The sequence below is a fragment of the Camelus ferus genome, chromosome 21 (genome assembly GCF_009834535.1).
Source record: "Camelus ferus isolate YT-003-E chromosome 21, BCGSAC_Cfer_1.0, whole genome shotgun sequence".
Lineage (NCBI taxonomy): Eukaryota > Metazoa > Chordata > Mammalia > Artiodactyla > Camelidae > Camelus > Camelus ferus.
Window position 1 is genome coordinate 11,647,802 of NC_045716.1, and position 17,290 is coordinate 11,665,091.

Consider the following 17,290-nt stretch of genomic DNA (forward strand, 5'->3'; position numbering starts at 1 on the left):
CGTAACGTTCCAATCAACATGGGGTCAGGTTTCCTGGCCTGTTACTGCACATGTGAAATCAGAGAGCGTGAGAGAGTGAGCGTAGGTGTGTGACGATTCATGACTCTGTTTTCTGTGTGTGTTGTGAAAGCCCTGCTTCTGCTGCAGCTCCGGGAGCCTAGAGAAGCAATCTTTTACATGGAGCAAGACACACTCCAGGATATTAACACTCTACCATTTCCAAGAGCCTCTGTTCACACCAGCTCCAGAGTAAACACCATGAAAGAAGGAGCCTCAAGCTGCTAAAAAGCACACAAAGCAACAAGGAGAAACAGTTCCAAATCCCATAAAAATGGAAAATGTTTCAAGAACAACTGCTCATTTGTTCAGAGAGTGCCCACAGAGCAGGAGGGTAAATAAAACTCAGTACCTGTTAGATTTATAGGCAAATAACCATTATCTACTACATGCAGATGAGTGAAGGATAATTTTATGCAAACCACAATAAGTAAATTCAAACAGTATGAACCATGCTCGCACAGCAAGAGCAGGAAGTTCGAGGAGGAAAAAAATAAGGAAATGGCATTTTCTGTGTGGTGTATCACCAACCTGGGAAATCCATTATAGAGTCAAAAACTGGAACAGGGTTTTATAAAGGCATTGGCTTGAAATAGACCTATGCATCCCTTGGGACTTGTGTGGTGACTTCATACGTTAAGCAAAACATTGCTCCTCAAGATCTAATTACTAATTGGCCCTACGTAGAGGTTTATGGAGAATTAGTATATTGGGAGTTTTTACATAAGAGAATATACTATAGAAATTCCGTGGGAGCTTTCATGGTGCATTCAATTTTTGAATGAATCAGTTTCAATCAAGTATCACCTGGAGCCAAATACCCTAACCAAAGGAGCTTGGGATTTTACCTGTGCCTCAGAATGTACAGTTTTCTAAACAAAGTGGTGCTTTTATAAGATTTTTACAAAAGTAGGACTTTGGCCAAGTTTAAAAATCTCTCTGAATTTTGTGGATTTTAAATTTGAAAATGAAATCAAGGTTTTTCAGGTGCAGATTTTATTTATTTTTTTAATCAAATGTAGTTTCATAGGTGAAGGTGGAAAATAAAAAGGCGGCTTTTAAAGAATTACATAAAATGCCGGTAAATATACTCATTAAAAGAAGAGCATCAATTTACTTTTAAACAAACCATATTTCAATGAGGCATGGGTCAAAGAATCTGACATTTATAGATTTGAAAAGTATGTGAGCAGAAAAACAGAGGAATGTTCTTAGAGCAAGATGAGTGTAGGTTTTTGTGAAACTAATTTTGTTTAAATGGTTTTGCTGAATTAAAAGCTCCACTGACTTCCTAGGGAGGACAGTATGGAGGTTCCTTAAAAAACTAAAAATAGACTTACCATGTGATCCAGCAATCCCACTCGGGGGCATATACCTGGAGGAAAAAATTTCAAAAAGACACATGCACCCCAGTGTTCATAACAACGCTATTTACAATAGCCAAGACATGGTAAGAACTCAAATGTCCAACAACAGATGACTGGATAAAGAAGATGTGGTACATATATACAATGGAACACTACTCAGCCATAAAAAAGAATAAAGTAATGCCATTTGCAGTAACATGGGCAGACCTGAAGATCATCATTCTAAGTGAAATAAACCAGAAAGAGAAAGAAAAATGCCACATGATACCATTGTATGTGGAATCTGAAAAATAATAAAAATTTAAAAATAAGGACAGAAATGAACTACTTATTACTTATAACTTAAATAATTGATTTCTTGAATATGTATAAGCACATTTGACTGTCCTTTATGATTGAATTACCATATTCTGCTGATTCTTTTTTTGTGGTTGGCTTTATTCCTTTGATAATTATGTAAGTTTAAAAAGCTAAAGCTCTAATCTATTCTTAGAAACAATGATCAGTACACATACATAAATTTTAAAATGTGCAGTATATTGTATACATGTATTTACATGCAACATAATGTATATGTGCATTCAAACTGTAATAATTATACCTAATAAAACTGAAAAAGGGGGAAAAAACCTCCAGTGACTTCACATTATGGGGTAGAAGCATAGCACATTAAATGAGCTTGCAGAAGCTTTGAAGTCAGAAATTTAAGTTGGTTTAAATCCAGGCTCTGGATTGGAGGCAATGAAGGAAGAGGGAGGATAGGAAGAAGAGAAGGAGAGGATAGGAGGAAGGAAAGAGCATGCATTAAGCAGTTTCTCTGTAACAGGTACTAATCAAGGTGCTTTCATGTACCTTTATCTTCTGCTGCTAGCTAGTTGTGTCATCTTGGCAAATAGCCAACATCCTTGGACCTTATCTATATAAAAGAACAACTGTTGTGAGATTCTAGGAAGAGGGCAGTGGCAGCATAGTCTTTTCGAGTTCTCTCAAATCACTGCATTAAAAAGACTGCACCTAGATAGCAAAAACAAAAATTCAACAAAACTGGGTAACAAGACACTCCACAACCTCAAAATACAAGCAGGTAGAGACAAACTACCAAAAGCCACACAGCTTGTGTGTTGTTGAGGCATCTGATGATCCTAAGAACAGAAGAACCAAAAAAACACCCAAAAGATACTGCCTGAAGAGTACAACATGCCAATATGAGGAGAGTGGCTGAAACTGACAAAGATATTGTTCACTCCAGCAGCGTGTGAGCATAAGGCACCTGCTGTAAGCTCTGGAAAGGTTAAGCAGTCTACTATCTAGGAACCCTCACACTTGACACATCAGGGCACAGGTCTCCATACGGAGGAGAATCTACTGGCACTGGAGGCATAATTTAGCAAGAAAGACACACACACACACACACAAAGATACAGATGAAAATGGGGAAGGTGAAGAGAGCCAGAAAATTTCAGAAAGCAAGGTACTATATTATTTAACACTGTATGCAACCAGAAAAGGGAGGTCTGTGACATTAGAGAAGCTACTACTTTCTAAACATCCAGGAAAAGTAATTTTATAAAAAATGAACAACTGAAAATGTACTAAGGTCAAATCCCATATAATTACAATGAAATCAGACTAGAAAGACATGAAAGATAGGGGGGAAAAAAGATCAAAACTGTAAATTATTATTTCAAAAGAGTACAATCTACATTAATTACATAAAACATGGAATAATAACACAAATCAAAAGCAGAAAAGTCAGACATAACCAGATACAATTCAAAACAGAATTAGAAATTTAACATCTTTAAAAAATGTAACCTATACTAGAATACATGAGTAAATAACTGCAACAAGTGAAGAATTAAAAATAGAAAATCAAAAGAGAAAAAATTAAATTATAATGAGATGAAGAGAGATAAAAAGAATTTAAGAGAAAATGACAAACATCCAAAATAAGTAAAGAAGATGCAATATGTGTATTAGGACTCCCTGCAGATGGACACCCAAGGAAGAGAACAAAACAAATTTTAAAAATTGTAATTCAATAAATGTTTCTGATATTTTTTAAAAGGATGTGAAACTACATATTGAAAGAGCATATCATATAACTGACTCTATTCATGCAGAAAAACTAACATCAAAACAGAAAAAAATATTTGTCCTTTTAGGCAAAAACCATGTGTGACTTACAAAGGACAGAAAATTACATTAACAAACTTTAAATCAGCAACACTTTATGCCAGAAAGTAACATATTTAAAGATACTTAAGGAAAGGAAATATGAGCCAAGGATTTTATATTCAGTAATACTGAGCTTCAAGTATACAAAGCACAGACAACTGTTATCAATAAGCAAGATCTCAAGGAATATTGTCCCATAAGCACTTCTTAAAGAATATAGTAGAGAATGAGCTTCAGACAACCAAAATGACTACAAGACATTGAATAAAGACTGGTGGACAACCTAGTAGAAATGGACAAGTTCCTAGAAATGTACAATCTCCCAAGATTGAATAAGGAAGAAATAGAAAATCTAAATAGACCAACTACCAGTAATGAAATTGAATCAGTAATTTAAAAATAAAAACTCCCAGCAAACAAAAGTACAGGAGCAGATGTCTTCACAGGTGAATTCTTTCGACATTAAAAGAAGAGTTAACACCTATCCTTCTCAAACTATTCCAAAAAAATTGCAGAGGAAGGAATGCTTCTCAACTCATTCTACGAAGCCAGTATCACTGTGATATCAAAATCAGACAAAGACACCCCCCAAAAGAAAATTACAGACCAAAATCCCTGATGAATATAGATGAAAAATCCTCAGTAAATATTAGTAAGCCAAATTCAACAATACATTAAAAAGATCATACACCATGATAAAGTGGGATTTATCCCAGGGATGTAAGGATGGTTTAATATCCACAAATTATTCAAAGTGATTCACGTCATTAACAAACTGAAGAAGAAAAATTACATGATCATCTCAATAGAAGCAGAAAAAGTTTTGACAAAATTCAACATTCATTAATGATAAAAACCCTCTACAAAGTGGATATAGAGGGAACATATCTCAACAATTAATGAAGGCCATATACCACAAGCCCACAGTTAACATTATATTCAAGAGTGAAAGCTGAAAATATTTCCTCTAAGATCAGGAGCAGGATAAAAATGCCCACTCTTGCCATTTTTATCCAATGTAATATTGGAAGTCCTAGCCATAGCAATCACAAAAATAAATAAATAAATAAAATTCAAATTGGAAAGGAATCTGTTACTATTTGCAGATGACAAGATGCTATATATAGAAAACCCTGAGATACCACCGGAAAACAATTAGAACTAACAGATGAATTCATTAAAGTTGCAGGAAACAAAATTACTATGCAGAAATGTGTTGCAGCTCTATACACTAACAACAAACTATCAGAGAAAAACAATCCCATTTACAATTGCATAAAAAAAGAATAAAATACTTAGGAATAAATCCAACTAAGGAGGCAAAAGACCTGTACTCAGAAAAACCATAAGATATTGATGAAAGAAATTGAAAACAAAACAAAGAAAAAGGAAGGATATACTGTGCTCATGGATTGGAAGAATTAATATTGTTGAAATGACCACACTTCCCAAAGCAATCTACACTCTTGGACATCAATCTTAGCAATATATTTTTAGCTATGTCTCCTCAGGCATGGGAAACAAAAGCAACAATTTTTAAATGGGACTATGTGAAACTAAAAAGCTTTTGCACAGAAAAAAAAAACTATTAACAAAATGAAAAGGCCAAAAGGAGAAGATATTTGCAAATGATATATCTGATAAGGGGTTAATATTCAGAATATACAAAGTACTCACACAACTCAACATCAAAAAACCCAAACAACTTGATTGAAAAATGGGCAAAGGACCTGAATAGACGTTTTCCAAAGAAGAAATACAAATGGCCAAGAGGTACATGAAAAGATGCTCAACACCATTAATCAACAGTGAAATGCAAATTAAAACCACAATGAGATATCACCTCACACTCAACAGAATGGCTATTAACAAAAAAGACTACAAATAACAAGTGTTTGCAAGGATGTGGAGGAAAGGGAGCCCTAAAACACTATTGATGGGAATGTAAATTGGTGCAGCCACTATGGGAAACAGCATGGAGGTTCCTCAAAAAATTATAAGTGGAACTAGCACAAGATCTAGAAATTGCACCTCTGGGTATTTTTCCAGAGAAAACAAAAATAACAATTCAAAAAGACATATGCACACCTGTGCTCACTGAAACATTATTCATAATAGCCAAGGTATGGAAGCCACCTAAGTGTCCATTGATAGATGAATGGATAAAGAAGATCTCATATATACACATATATATGAGTGTTTACATATGTATTTGTGTATATATTTAATAGAATATTATTCAGCCATTAAAAAGAATGAAATCTTGCCATTTGTAACAACATGGATGGACCTAAAGTGTATTATGCTTAGTAAAAAAGAGAAAGACAAATAGCATATGATTTCACTTATATATGAAGTCTAAAAACAAAGGCAAATGAACAAACATAATAGAATAGGCTCATAGATACAGAGAATAAACAGGTGGTTACCAGAGGGGAGGGAAGTTGGGGGATGAGTGAAATAGGGGAGGGAGACTAAGAGGTACAAGCTTCCAGTAATAAAAACGAGTCACAACAAAGAAATGTACAGCATGGGGAATGCAGTCAATTATATTGTAACATCTTTGAATGGTGACACTTGGGTTTCTAGATATATCTTGGTGATCATTTTGTAATGTACAGAAATGATGAATCGCTATGTTGTACATCTGAAACTAACATAGTAATGTAGGTCAATTATACCTTAATTAAAAAAAATATGTAGTCACTGGGAGGAGATGCTTTAAAATGCTAAAGATGGTTAAATCTAGGGGGTGGGGATTATGGGTGATTGTTAATTTTTACTTTATGCTCTATGTATTTCTAGTTGCCTGCAATGAACATTTATTGCCTGTAAAATACTTAAAATAAAAAAAAAACACCTCAATGAAAAAAAAAGACAGACAGCATTGAACATCAGTGGTTACTAACATCAAAAAGAAGTCAACACCAGCTTCTGTGTTCCCTGAGTAAATAATACAACCCTATTTATTTTTTTGCCAAAGGAATAAAAATGAGTCTGATCAAGCTTCTGGATTCAGCTGCCACAGTAGCACAAAATACATATTTCCTTGAGAAAGATAATAAACTCCATTGTAAGTATGCAATCAGCAAATCTAGAATGTGGAAAATCTACTGGTAAAATACTGCTGGATCTTCAATATATATAATGTAAGAAAAAAAGAAAGAGGAGAAATGTATAAATTAAAAGAAACTTAAAAGACATTAAGTTTTTTTAAATGGGCAAAATTAGACATAGAGTCTAGGGACCACATATGGGTTTGAACATGAAAACAAGGATGTGATTAGTATTGAAGTCAGGATAGTAATTACTTTTGGAGGCAAGCAAGGACCTGACATTGGGACAAACACGCAGAGGAACTCCTGGGGTAGATGGAAAAGTTCTGTCCTCATCCAGTTACAAGGATGTTTGCCTTTTAATAATTCATTAAGCTTTGGATCTGACTTGTGTGATTTTCTTCTATATTTGTTTTACTTTATAATGAAAAGGTAAAAATAAGAGGAAAATTTTACAAAAATAATCTGGGCTCTGCTAACTTGTACAAACTATTTCTATTTCCTCATCTGTAAAACACAAATAATTTTTCCTGTTATAATTTTGCTTTTCTTAGTGCCTAGCCCACAGTATTACCTCAATAAATATTTCTCCCACTCCCTTCTAAACCACTATACACAGTTTTTTAATACAATAAAACAGATTTATCCTTGGGCCAACAGAAACCACTAAAATAGAAACAAAGTAAATATATACTGAGGTAGAAGTAAATAAAGGATTATCACCCAATCTCCCTTTTGTCCATTACTCTCTCGGTGAAGAAGGATATTGTTTAAGAGAATAAAAAATGCAAAAGCCCCAGTTTCTGTATCGTCTTTACCCTAATGGCCAACATGTAAAAAGTTAAATCCAGAACCTACTACTTTATGACATTTTCATTTTATCTGGTGATTTCCCTTCTTGTCTACAGATATTCTTTCAAAACTTATTTACTGAACACTGCCTGTAGCCTGTTTTGTTTTTCCTTCGCTCTGAGTAAATTGACCAGCAAAATGAAAGAGTAGAGTATGTGTTCCTGTAGTTTACATTTGACTTTCCAGTGCAGGCTTTTCATATTTGTTCAATTTTAATGATATTGTAAACTCAAACGTACTGGCAACAGAATGACCTTGGACTTAATCCTAGCCCAACATTCTCAAGGTCAAAAAACAAAAGGTATTCTGGGAGCCATGAAAACATTTTAATAAGGTAAAAATAAAACCAATCTTGTTAAAAATGTTTAGGCCGTTAATGCTCCCTTAGTTCGGATGGAGGAATTTTCACCAGCGTGCCCACATGGTTATGGTAGAGATTATTTGGTAGAATTCAGTCAAGAGACCATTTAAAGAGAAGTACACAACACCATGTCTGGCGGAGGACAAGGGCTGGCAAGTGGACAACCAGCATTCTGTTTACTTTTTTTTTTTTTACTTCCCTTTGTTTTCTTTTCATGATGGCATACTAGCATCTTTTATTTACAGCAACGTTGACATCCTCTCAACTGACTCATTTGGAAAGAAAAAGAAGCTCATATGCCAGTGAGTGGGAAAGGCAGGAAGAGGACTGATTTGAGATAAATACTTTACAATTTGTCAAGCTTGTAGTAGCAGCATCTTATTTTTTAATCTCTCCTTCTTAAAAAAAGAAAAAAGCAGCAATGTAGACAGGTATTGAAGTGTGAGCTGAAGGAAAATGAATTTCAAGTTCTTTTTGTCACTAACACTCACAGGAAAGATTCTGACCTTATTTCAACCATTTCTCAGGGTCTTTGATATATCTTTACTTCCCCTCCTGATATGTTAATGATTACATTGAAGAGACATGGGTTTGGCAGAAATTTTCCCAAATCATAAAAAATTATTTTTCCAATATGCTGTTATTTCCATGACACATGTGCTGTCTACACACAAGAAGAAAGAAGAAGGAAGGAGGAGAAGGAAAAGGAAAGGAAAGAAAAGAAAAAACAATTTAAGGTTTTAAAGTCAAATAACACATGATTTAATTACAGCCCCATACTTTAAAGGCTGGTATTATGTCATTCACTGGAACATCATATGTTTCAACTCTGGAAGCACAAATTCATTCCTCATCCAACAACAACGTTATTATTGCTAACTGGCAGTTGCTAGGAACTGATCTGGAATGAATTGGCAGTTCTGGTTCTGTTCTGAGTGACCCAGAGGGTATGTCACAAACACTTACGTTATGGCAATACATTTGTTAAGAGGTGAAGAGGAGAGAGTGCTCCCTGGTGACCAATGAGCTTTCAACTCATTCCAGCAGAGGTGCGCAGCAGAGTTTGTCATGCTCTGAACATTTTTTAATTCTGCTACTAAGGCTTCAGAGGAGACATCTGATTGTTAGTATAGTTATTGCCTGAATTTATCCACCCGGACTACCAGTTTAGCTCTGAATTGTGCCTGGAACACGTAACATGCACTAAACAAATGTGTATTGAACGAGAGATTAGATTCACTTACTATCTCTAACAGAAATGAAACTTCTACCACAGTGAGGGATTATGGAATTGAGCAATAAATGGAAAAGAGATGATGTGGCATCTTCTTGATAAGAACAAAATCAGTAGGTAAGAGCAGTTTAAAATAATCCAGGAAAACCAAACGAAACAAAACTTGGATGTAGATGTGTGGGCAATGTGACTGAGACATCAGTTACTTGTTCTCTGATCGCCTATTCATAGACTTGAACTCCTTCGAGGTAAGCTCTGTATCTTCATCTTAGAGCCTCAGCTCTTGGATGAGTACACTGTGCAGAAGAGGATTAGGTGTCTGAATCCACAGTCATCTCAATTTCTACAGAGATACATCATAGCTCTATCACAGAATATGTTACTTTGAATTTTATTTAATCACTTGGTGTGTATTTAGATACAATTCTTCAAGTCAGGAACAATGTTTATTCATCTTTGCATACTCAAATCTAAGGCAATGCCTGCTTATAAATTGTGGTTAAGTTAACAAATACATCTGATCTGGCTGGATATACTCAGATCCTCTTCCTCCCTCACCAAGTCGTGTGCATCTCTCTAAAAGCACACACACAAAAGCAGAAAACTTTCCATTGAACATGTATGCATATAACCACATGCAAACTCACAAACATGGGCGTTTTTTGTGTGCATGAATGTGTGTGTAAGTGTGTGACTAAATATGTCTTCTATTTATACTGGATAATATTCATTTTTTATGTCTTTAAGGATCATCAGGTTGACATGTATTAAGTAGCTGACACAACTATTTTCTCAACTATGGTTCAGGGTGTAAGAGAACCTGGGGAAGAAAAAAGCACAGAGGTTCATTGTTTTCTTAGCAGGCCATATGCCTTCCTGTTACGATCCTTGGAGCAACCCAGTGATGTCATAGTTGTTGTCTTATGTCATACTAGCTGAAAACAGATGCTACCACCATCAAGAAGAGGATGTATTTTAAAGGATCCTCTTAACTGAAATCTCTTTTGCATTAAGATGTGCAACGTGGTCTCAAATTAATTTGAAAAGTGAGAAGATGACTGCATTAATAGCCAGTGGATATGGATTCTTTAGACCACAGTGGCCATTTGATGATATCCCAAAGGCAGTCACAAGGTAAGAAAGGATTTTTCTATGAACTCTCGAAGCAGATCAGCATTGAAATTTAAAAGCAGCATATTTGGAGATCAAAAAATGTTAATTCTTACATCTCTATTCTATGATGCTATAAAATATAGAACATTAATATTGCTAAAATAATAAATTTCAACATTTAATTTTCCCATATGAAAATTCTTTCATGGCTCCTGATGTGTGCAGAAAATATCCAAATACCATACACTTATACCAAGCTTACAATTTTGCCCATCTTGAATTTTCCAAATTTGTTTTTCACTGCTCTCCCACTCAAACCTAATTCCCTAACCATCTCAAATACTTGCAGTTACCTAAATATCCAAATATCTAAATACCATAATGTTTCATACGTTTCTGTTTTTGTATATACTATTGTCTTTCCCTAGGATGTTTCTGTTATGTTTTCTGCTAAGCAATGTTTTATTCATCTTTTGTGAGTCCTACTCTGAGCCTGTATCCACCATGAGTAGATTTCTCCCTCCTTTGTGCCAACATTCTACTTTGTTTCATGCTATCATTATGACATGCATTCATATGTTCAAGTTATTTGTTTACATACCTGGTGACTACTTTACATGATCCTTGAAGGTTGTAATTGTATCTGATATAGCAGGAGTTATCATTTATTAGTTATCACTATGTGTCAAGAACTGTGAGTTGGAAATGTAATGGAAATTCCATGATTTTACATCTTTTGAATCACTCTTTTAAATAAATCACGTCCATAAAGTACAGTGAATGCAGTAGGAGAACAGAGAAAGCACTTTACTAAGTCTGAAGCTTAGGAATAGCTTCCAGGAGGAACAGTTTTGCAAAAGGAGCAAATTGTGGTATCAACAGGAAGGCTTCCCCAAGCAATGCAGCCTGACTCCTGATGAACATAGGTGTAAAAATTCTTAACAAAATACTAGCCAACCTAATTCAAAAACACACTAAAAGGACCATATAACCATGATCAAGTGAGATTTATCCCTAAGATGCAAGGATGATTCAACACATGCAAATCAATAAATATCATATGTCACACTGATAGAAATATGACAATTATATGATCATTTGAATAGATGCAGAAAAAGCATTTGACAAAATTCAACATCCTTTCATGACAAAAACTCTCAGCAAACTAGGAACAGAAGGAAATTATCTTACCATACTCAAGACCATCTATGAAAAGCCTACTACCAACATAATACTCAACAGTGAAAAACTGGAAGTTTTTACTCTAAGATTAGGAACAAGGCAAGGATGTCCACTCTTGCCATTTTATTTAACACAGTATTGGAAGTACTAATCAAATTATTTATAGGCAAGAAAAAAGACATCCGGTGGGAAAGGAAGAAGTAAAATTATTTCTGTTTGCAGATGACATGATTGTATATGTAAAAAACCCCTGAAGATCCCACAAAAATCTGTTAGAATAAGTAACTCAATAAAGTTTCAAGATATAAAATCAACATACAAAACATTGATAAATGAGAATGAAGAAAACAAAACAAATGGGAAAATATCTCATGTTCATAGATTAGAAGACTAAATATTGCCAGTATTTCCATACTATCTAAAGTTATTAGAGATTCAATACAATCCTATCAAAATTCCAGTGCTATTTATTTTGCAGAAATAGAAAAAAAATCCTATAATTTATATGAAACAAAATAGGCCTCAAATAGCCAAAACAATCTTGAGAAAGAACGACATACCTGGAAACATTTTACTTCCTGATACAGAGACCAATGGGACAGAATAGACCCCAGAAATAAATCTACACAGATTTTTTTTAGTAGAGTGAGAAAGTCACTTTCTATTCTCAGTTTTCTGATAGCGTTTTTAATCATGAATTTTGTCAAATTAATTTTCTCAATTTTCTGTTGAGATGATTGTATGGTTATTCATCTTTATACTGTTAGTATGGTAAATTATACTATTGGATTTTCATGTATTAAACTAATCTTGCATTTCTGAGGTAAACCTTCTTTTGTCACAATATAGTATATATTTTTATACATTGCTGATTTAATTTGCTAGTATTTTGTTAAAGATTGTTGCATATATGCTCACTAAGGATATTTGTCTGTGCCTTCTATTTTGTAATGTCTCTGTCTGACTTTGATACCAGGATAATGTTGACCCTTTTTAACGAGTTGGTAAATATTTCTTCATTCTCTATTTTCTGCATGAGTATGTAATTTGACCTTATTTTTTAGGTAAAATTTGTCAGCGAAGCTGTGCCTGGAATGTTTTTTCTGTGAAACATTGTAATTAGGTTTTTGATTTCTTTCAAAGATACAGAGGTTTAAGATGTTGTATTTCTTCTTGTCTCAGTTGTAGTGATGTGTATCTTCCCAGGTATTTGTCCATTTTAAGTAATTATATGTATCTGTATAAAGTTGTTCACAATATTTCCCTGTTATTTTTACATATACCTATAAAATCTGAGTGATGTCCTCTTTAATTTTAGATAGAAATAATTTCTCTGTATCTTTACTTATCTAACTGTTGCTATCTCTCTAATCAGTGGTCAGTCTAGTGATTACAAAAAATGAACAAAATATTTGAACAAAGACGTTGCCCAAAATGGTATACAAATGGTAAATAAGCACATGAAAAGATACTTATACCATTAATCATCATAGAAATACAATTTAAATCAAATGAGATATCCTTGCACACCTGTTAGAAAGACTAGAGTAAACAAACAGATTAAAAACTTGATAACACCAAGTGCTGGTGAGGATGTGGCTCCATCTGAAGTCACACATGTTGGTGGGAACGCAAAATAGCACAGCCACTTTGGAAAACAGTTTTGCAGCTTCATAGAGTTATTCATATATTTGCCATGTAACTGAGCAATTCTATTCTTAAGTGTTGCTCTGAGGAGAAAAGAAAACTTTAGTTGACGCAAAACCTACGTGTAAATGTTTATAGGGGCTCCATTCACAGTTCCCAAATGCTAGAAACAACGCAAATGTGGTGAGTGAATAAACTGTGGCATATTCATACAGTGGAATATTACCTAACAGAAAAATAGGAATAAACCAGTGAAACACAATATGGATGGCCCCCAAATACATTATGCTGAAAGAATTAAACCAGACTTGAAAGGCTATATCATGTATGCTTACATGTAGATGATGTTCTGGAAAAAGCAAAATTATAGGAACAGAAAACAGATCAGTATTTACCAGAGCCTGATGTTGGGGAAATAGATTGACTTCAAAGGAACAGAAGGGAATTTCAGGGGATGATGGAATTGCTCTTTATTTTGATTGTCTAGTGGTTACATAACTCATGTGCTTGTCAAAACTCACAGAACTGCACACCAAGAAGAATGAATTTTATTGTATGTAAATTATACCACAATTTTAAAAATTATGTAATCTTCTGCAAATCACTTTCACTCAATATAATGTTTCAAATACTCATCCATGTTGTCTGTATAGTTCTAGTTCATTAACACTCTCTGCTGCATAATATTGTATTGTGTGAATATTTCAAACATATTTACCCATTCTCCTGCAAAAATATTCTGGAATTGTTTTCCATTTTTCTTTTTCTATTATGCACATTACTGCTCCGATACTTCTGGAACAAACCTCATTGTGCACACATGGTAGAATTTTGTGAGCTATATAACTAGGAGTAGGACTGCAAACATTTAGGGGATATCCTTGTTCAATTTACAAAATAATGCAAGACATTTTATTCCCAAGTGGTAGTCCCAATGTACACTCACATCCAAAATGTTTACTAAATCATTTCCAAGGTTTCACATTTTCATCAGCACTTGGTATTGTCAGACTTCTTAAATTTTCCGCTCTGGTCGATGTAAAACTGAATCTTTATATGGTCTTAATTGGCAGCCCCCTGGTTACTACCGAGGTGGATCATCTTTTCATATTTTGTTTTGTTTCTGCCTATTCCTAATTCCTCTTTTTCTTCTTTGTCCATTTTCCCATTGGGTTGTTTGCCTTCTCTTTTTTGATTCCTAATGGATCTTGAAGTAATCGATTTAATCCTTTGTTAGTTCTCATGTGACTTACCTTTTTCACTTTCTTTGTCTTGTCTTGGTTGATAATCAGAAGTTATAAATTTTAACAACGAATTTATCAATATCTTATTTTTTGTGGTTTCTGTATCCTGTTTAAAATTGAAGGACATAAAATTTAAAAACTGAAGGTCATAAAGATAATTTATATTTGTTTCTCAATGTTTATAAAGTTTGTTTTTTCACACTTGTTTATTCAATGTGGAATTAGCATTTGCTTATAGCAATCCGATTTCATTTGTTACATATGCATAACCAATTGCCTCAAAAACATTTACTGAAAATACATCTTTCCCATTATGATCTGAAAATTCACTTATGTCATATTTCAAGTTTATGTATGTGCATGAGTTGGCTCTCTTTTTGTTCCATTTGGGTTCTCTCCTTTTGTCAATACTATTACCTTGTAATTATTATTGTTATGATATATCTTGATATCCAATTGGGTGTTCTCCATTTTTTGAGGCCATCTTTTTATCTAGTACTGCATGTGAGATCTGTTGACCTGAAGCAAATAGACTGCCACATATTTCTCCAGCAAAGATGGGTTTATTCAGCAGAGCATTGCATTTGGGGGTCTGCAATCATGGAGAACCATGTGCAAATGCCCTGCAGGACAATGCTTTTATACAGAGGAAAAGGAAGTTGGGAAGTCTACAGTAAACAAAGAGTTCATGACTATTCATTGGATGAGCCCTTTCCAGGAAAGGCTTCCTGTTGAGATCTGTTATCATCACAGGGCAGAAGAGCTCCCCATTCTGGTCTCTCAACTTTATTTAATTGAGATTTCTAATTATTAATTTTTTTTTTACAGATTAACAGTTTAGATTCACATTCATTTCTGGTAAGAATACTTAACAAATGATTTTATGTGCTTCCTATCCCATAAACTATCAGGTACTACCACTACTAATGATGCTAAATTTACTTGTTTGTTTAAAATACTGATATGTTTATATCCCCATGGTAAAGTAACATTTTTTCATTTTAGAATTATCAAGAAATCTGTGGGATTAAACTTTGCCACATTTTATTTTATAATAAATCGATGAGGTGTCCCTGAATCCATTATTTCTTGGGGCTTGCAAAATAGTAACTGTCTATAATTATTTTTCTCCATTACTAGCAGTCATTTTCTGTAAAGAAGAGCTTTCCCTCATTAAGAGGAGGTAAATTATAGTTTAGTCTCAAAAGACCTGGATTAAATGCTTAATTATTTCCTTTAATTACCAATTTTCAGAGTAAAAATTTGATGTGGTCATTGGCATCAATGAAAGTGAGGTTTTGTTTTTCTATCGGTTATTGAGTATCATTGTGGACTCCTGGATTTTTACTAATGTGTTAAATCAATCACAGTAATTATTCTTTTTGTTGTAAATTGTCTCAAAATTGACCAGTGTCTTTTGGACACAATCCCATTCATCTTTGAGTATTTCAATACTTCAGGAAGAAAATGCCCAGGCTTATCTCGTACTTTTCCTGCTACAGATTGACAGCTTCTCTAGTTCAGCCCGTTTCACTTTACCTCCTTACTGATCTAAGTTACAGCTTTTCCTTTCTGGCCTCTATACATTTCCTCCAGATTTTCATTGTTATTGTTTCAAGCTCAGGTATGCATTTTTTTTTCAACTCCAAATATTTACTCAGTGCCATTTCTGAGCCAGATGCTGTTCTAAGGATACAGAGGTAAATAAAGCAAAATCTCTGATCTCAAGGAGTTTACATTGCAAGAATGCTTATTATATTAGCTGTGCATTTTAATAGATATTGTGATTGGCAATTTTAGGTGTTGTGAGGGTTTTAAGGTAATCTAGCTATGAATAATAATTTGTAAAATTTTGTATCAGTTTTGAGAATTTGGGAAAAACAGAAAATAGGGAGTCCAGTTAGGAAAGAATTGCAGTATCCCAAGTATGAAGTGGTTAGACTAGTAGGTAGAAATGAGAATGGAGAAAAAAGCTGGATTGCAGGAATATCTTGAAGGAAGAAATGATAGACTTTTGTAATAATTTAATAATAGGGAATGATACAAAGGAAGACGTCAAAGTTAGTTCCATATATTCTTCTCCAGAAGACTAGAAGAATGACTACAACACTGACAGAAATAGTGTAGCTGGTGTGAATGGGTGGGCAGATAAAAATAGTATGTCTTAGTGGATGTGGACTGTGTCTATATTTAATATTCCATGCAGTGCACTGCTTTAATTTATTGCATTTGAAAAAGGCAGTGGAACAACTATGTAGACATGGCCCAAAGTGACTGACAACATAGAACAAGAAGAGAGTAAGTGATAAGATTACAGATGAGAAGAGGGAGTGGAGATGCCTTCTTTGTGTCCCTAGAATCTGGTTTGATGTTTGTACAAAGCTGGCCCTCAATTAATATTTATTGAATTAATCAATAAGTCATTTGTGTAGGTGTGATAGCTGAGTCCATGGGAACAGATCTCAAAGCAGAGGCCATTACTTGCTAAGGTTCAAAATGAATATCACTTATATGTGGAATCTAAAAAAATAATACAAATGAATGTATATACGAAACAGAAACAGACTCACAGATACAGAAAACAAACTGGTTACCAAAAGGAAAGAGGGAAGGGGGGAGGGACAAATTAGGGGTATGAAATTGACAGTTACAAACTACTACATATAAAATACATAAGCAATAAGGATATATTGTATAGCACAGGAAATTATACCCATTACCTTGTAATAACCTATAATGGAATACAATCCACAAGAATACTGAATCACTGTACACCTGAAACTAACACAATATTGCAAATCAACTATAATTAAAACAAACTACCCGTCTTCCCTATGGCCTGTATTGCCACACTTGCCTGCCTTGGAAGAAACAATTCCAAACATACCCTTATTTAGGAATAATTAGTGGAGGAGCTGTATTCAGGAGCTCTTTTTGTGTGGAAAAATAAATAAATAAAGGTGCATTCTAAATTTAGGATACCAAAGTGGAAGTGACAG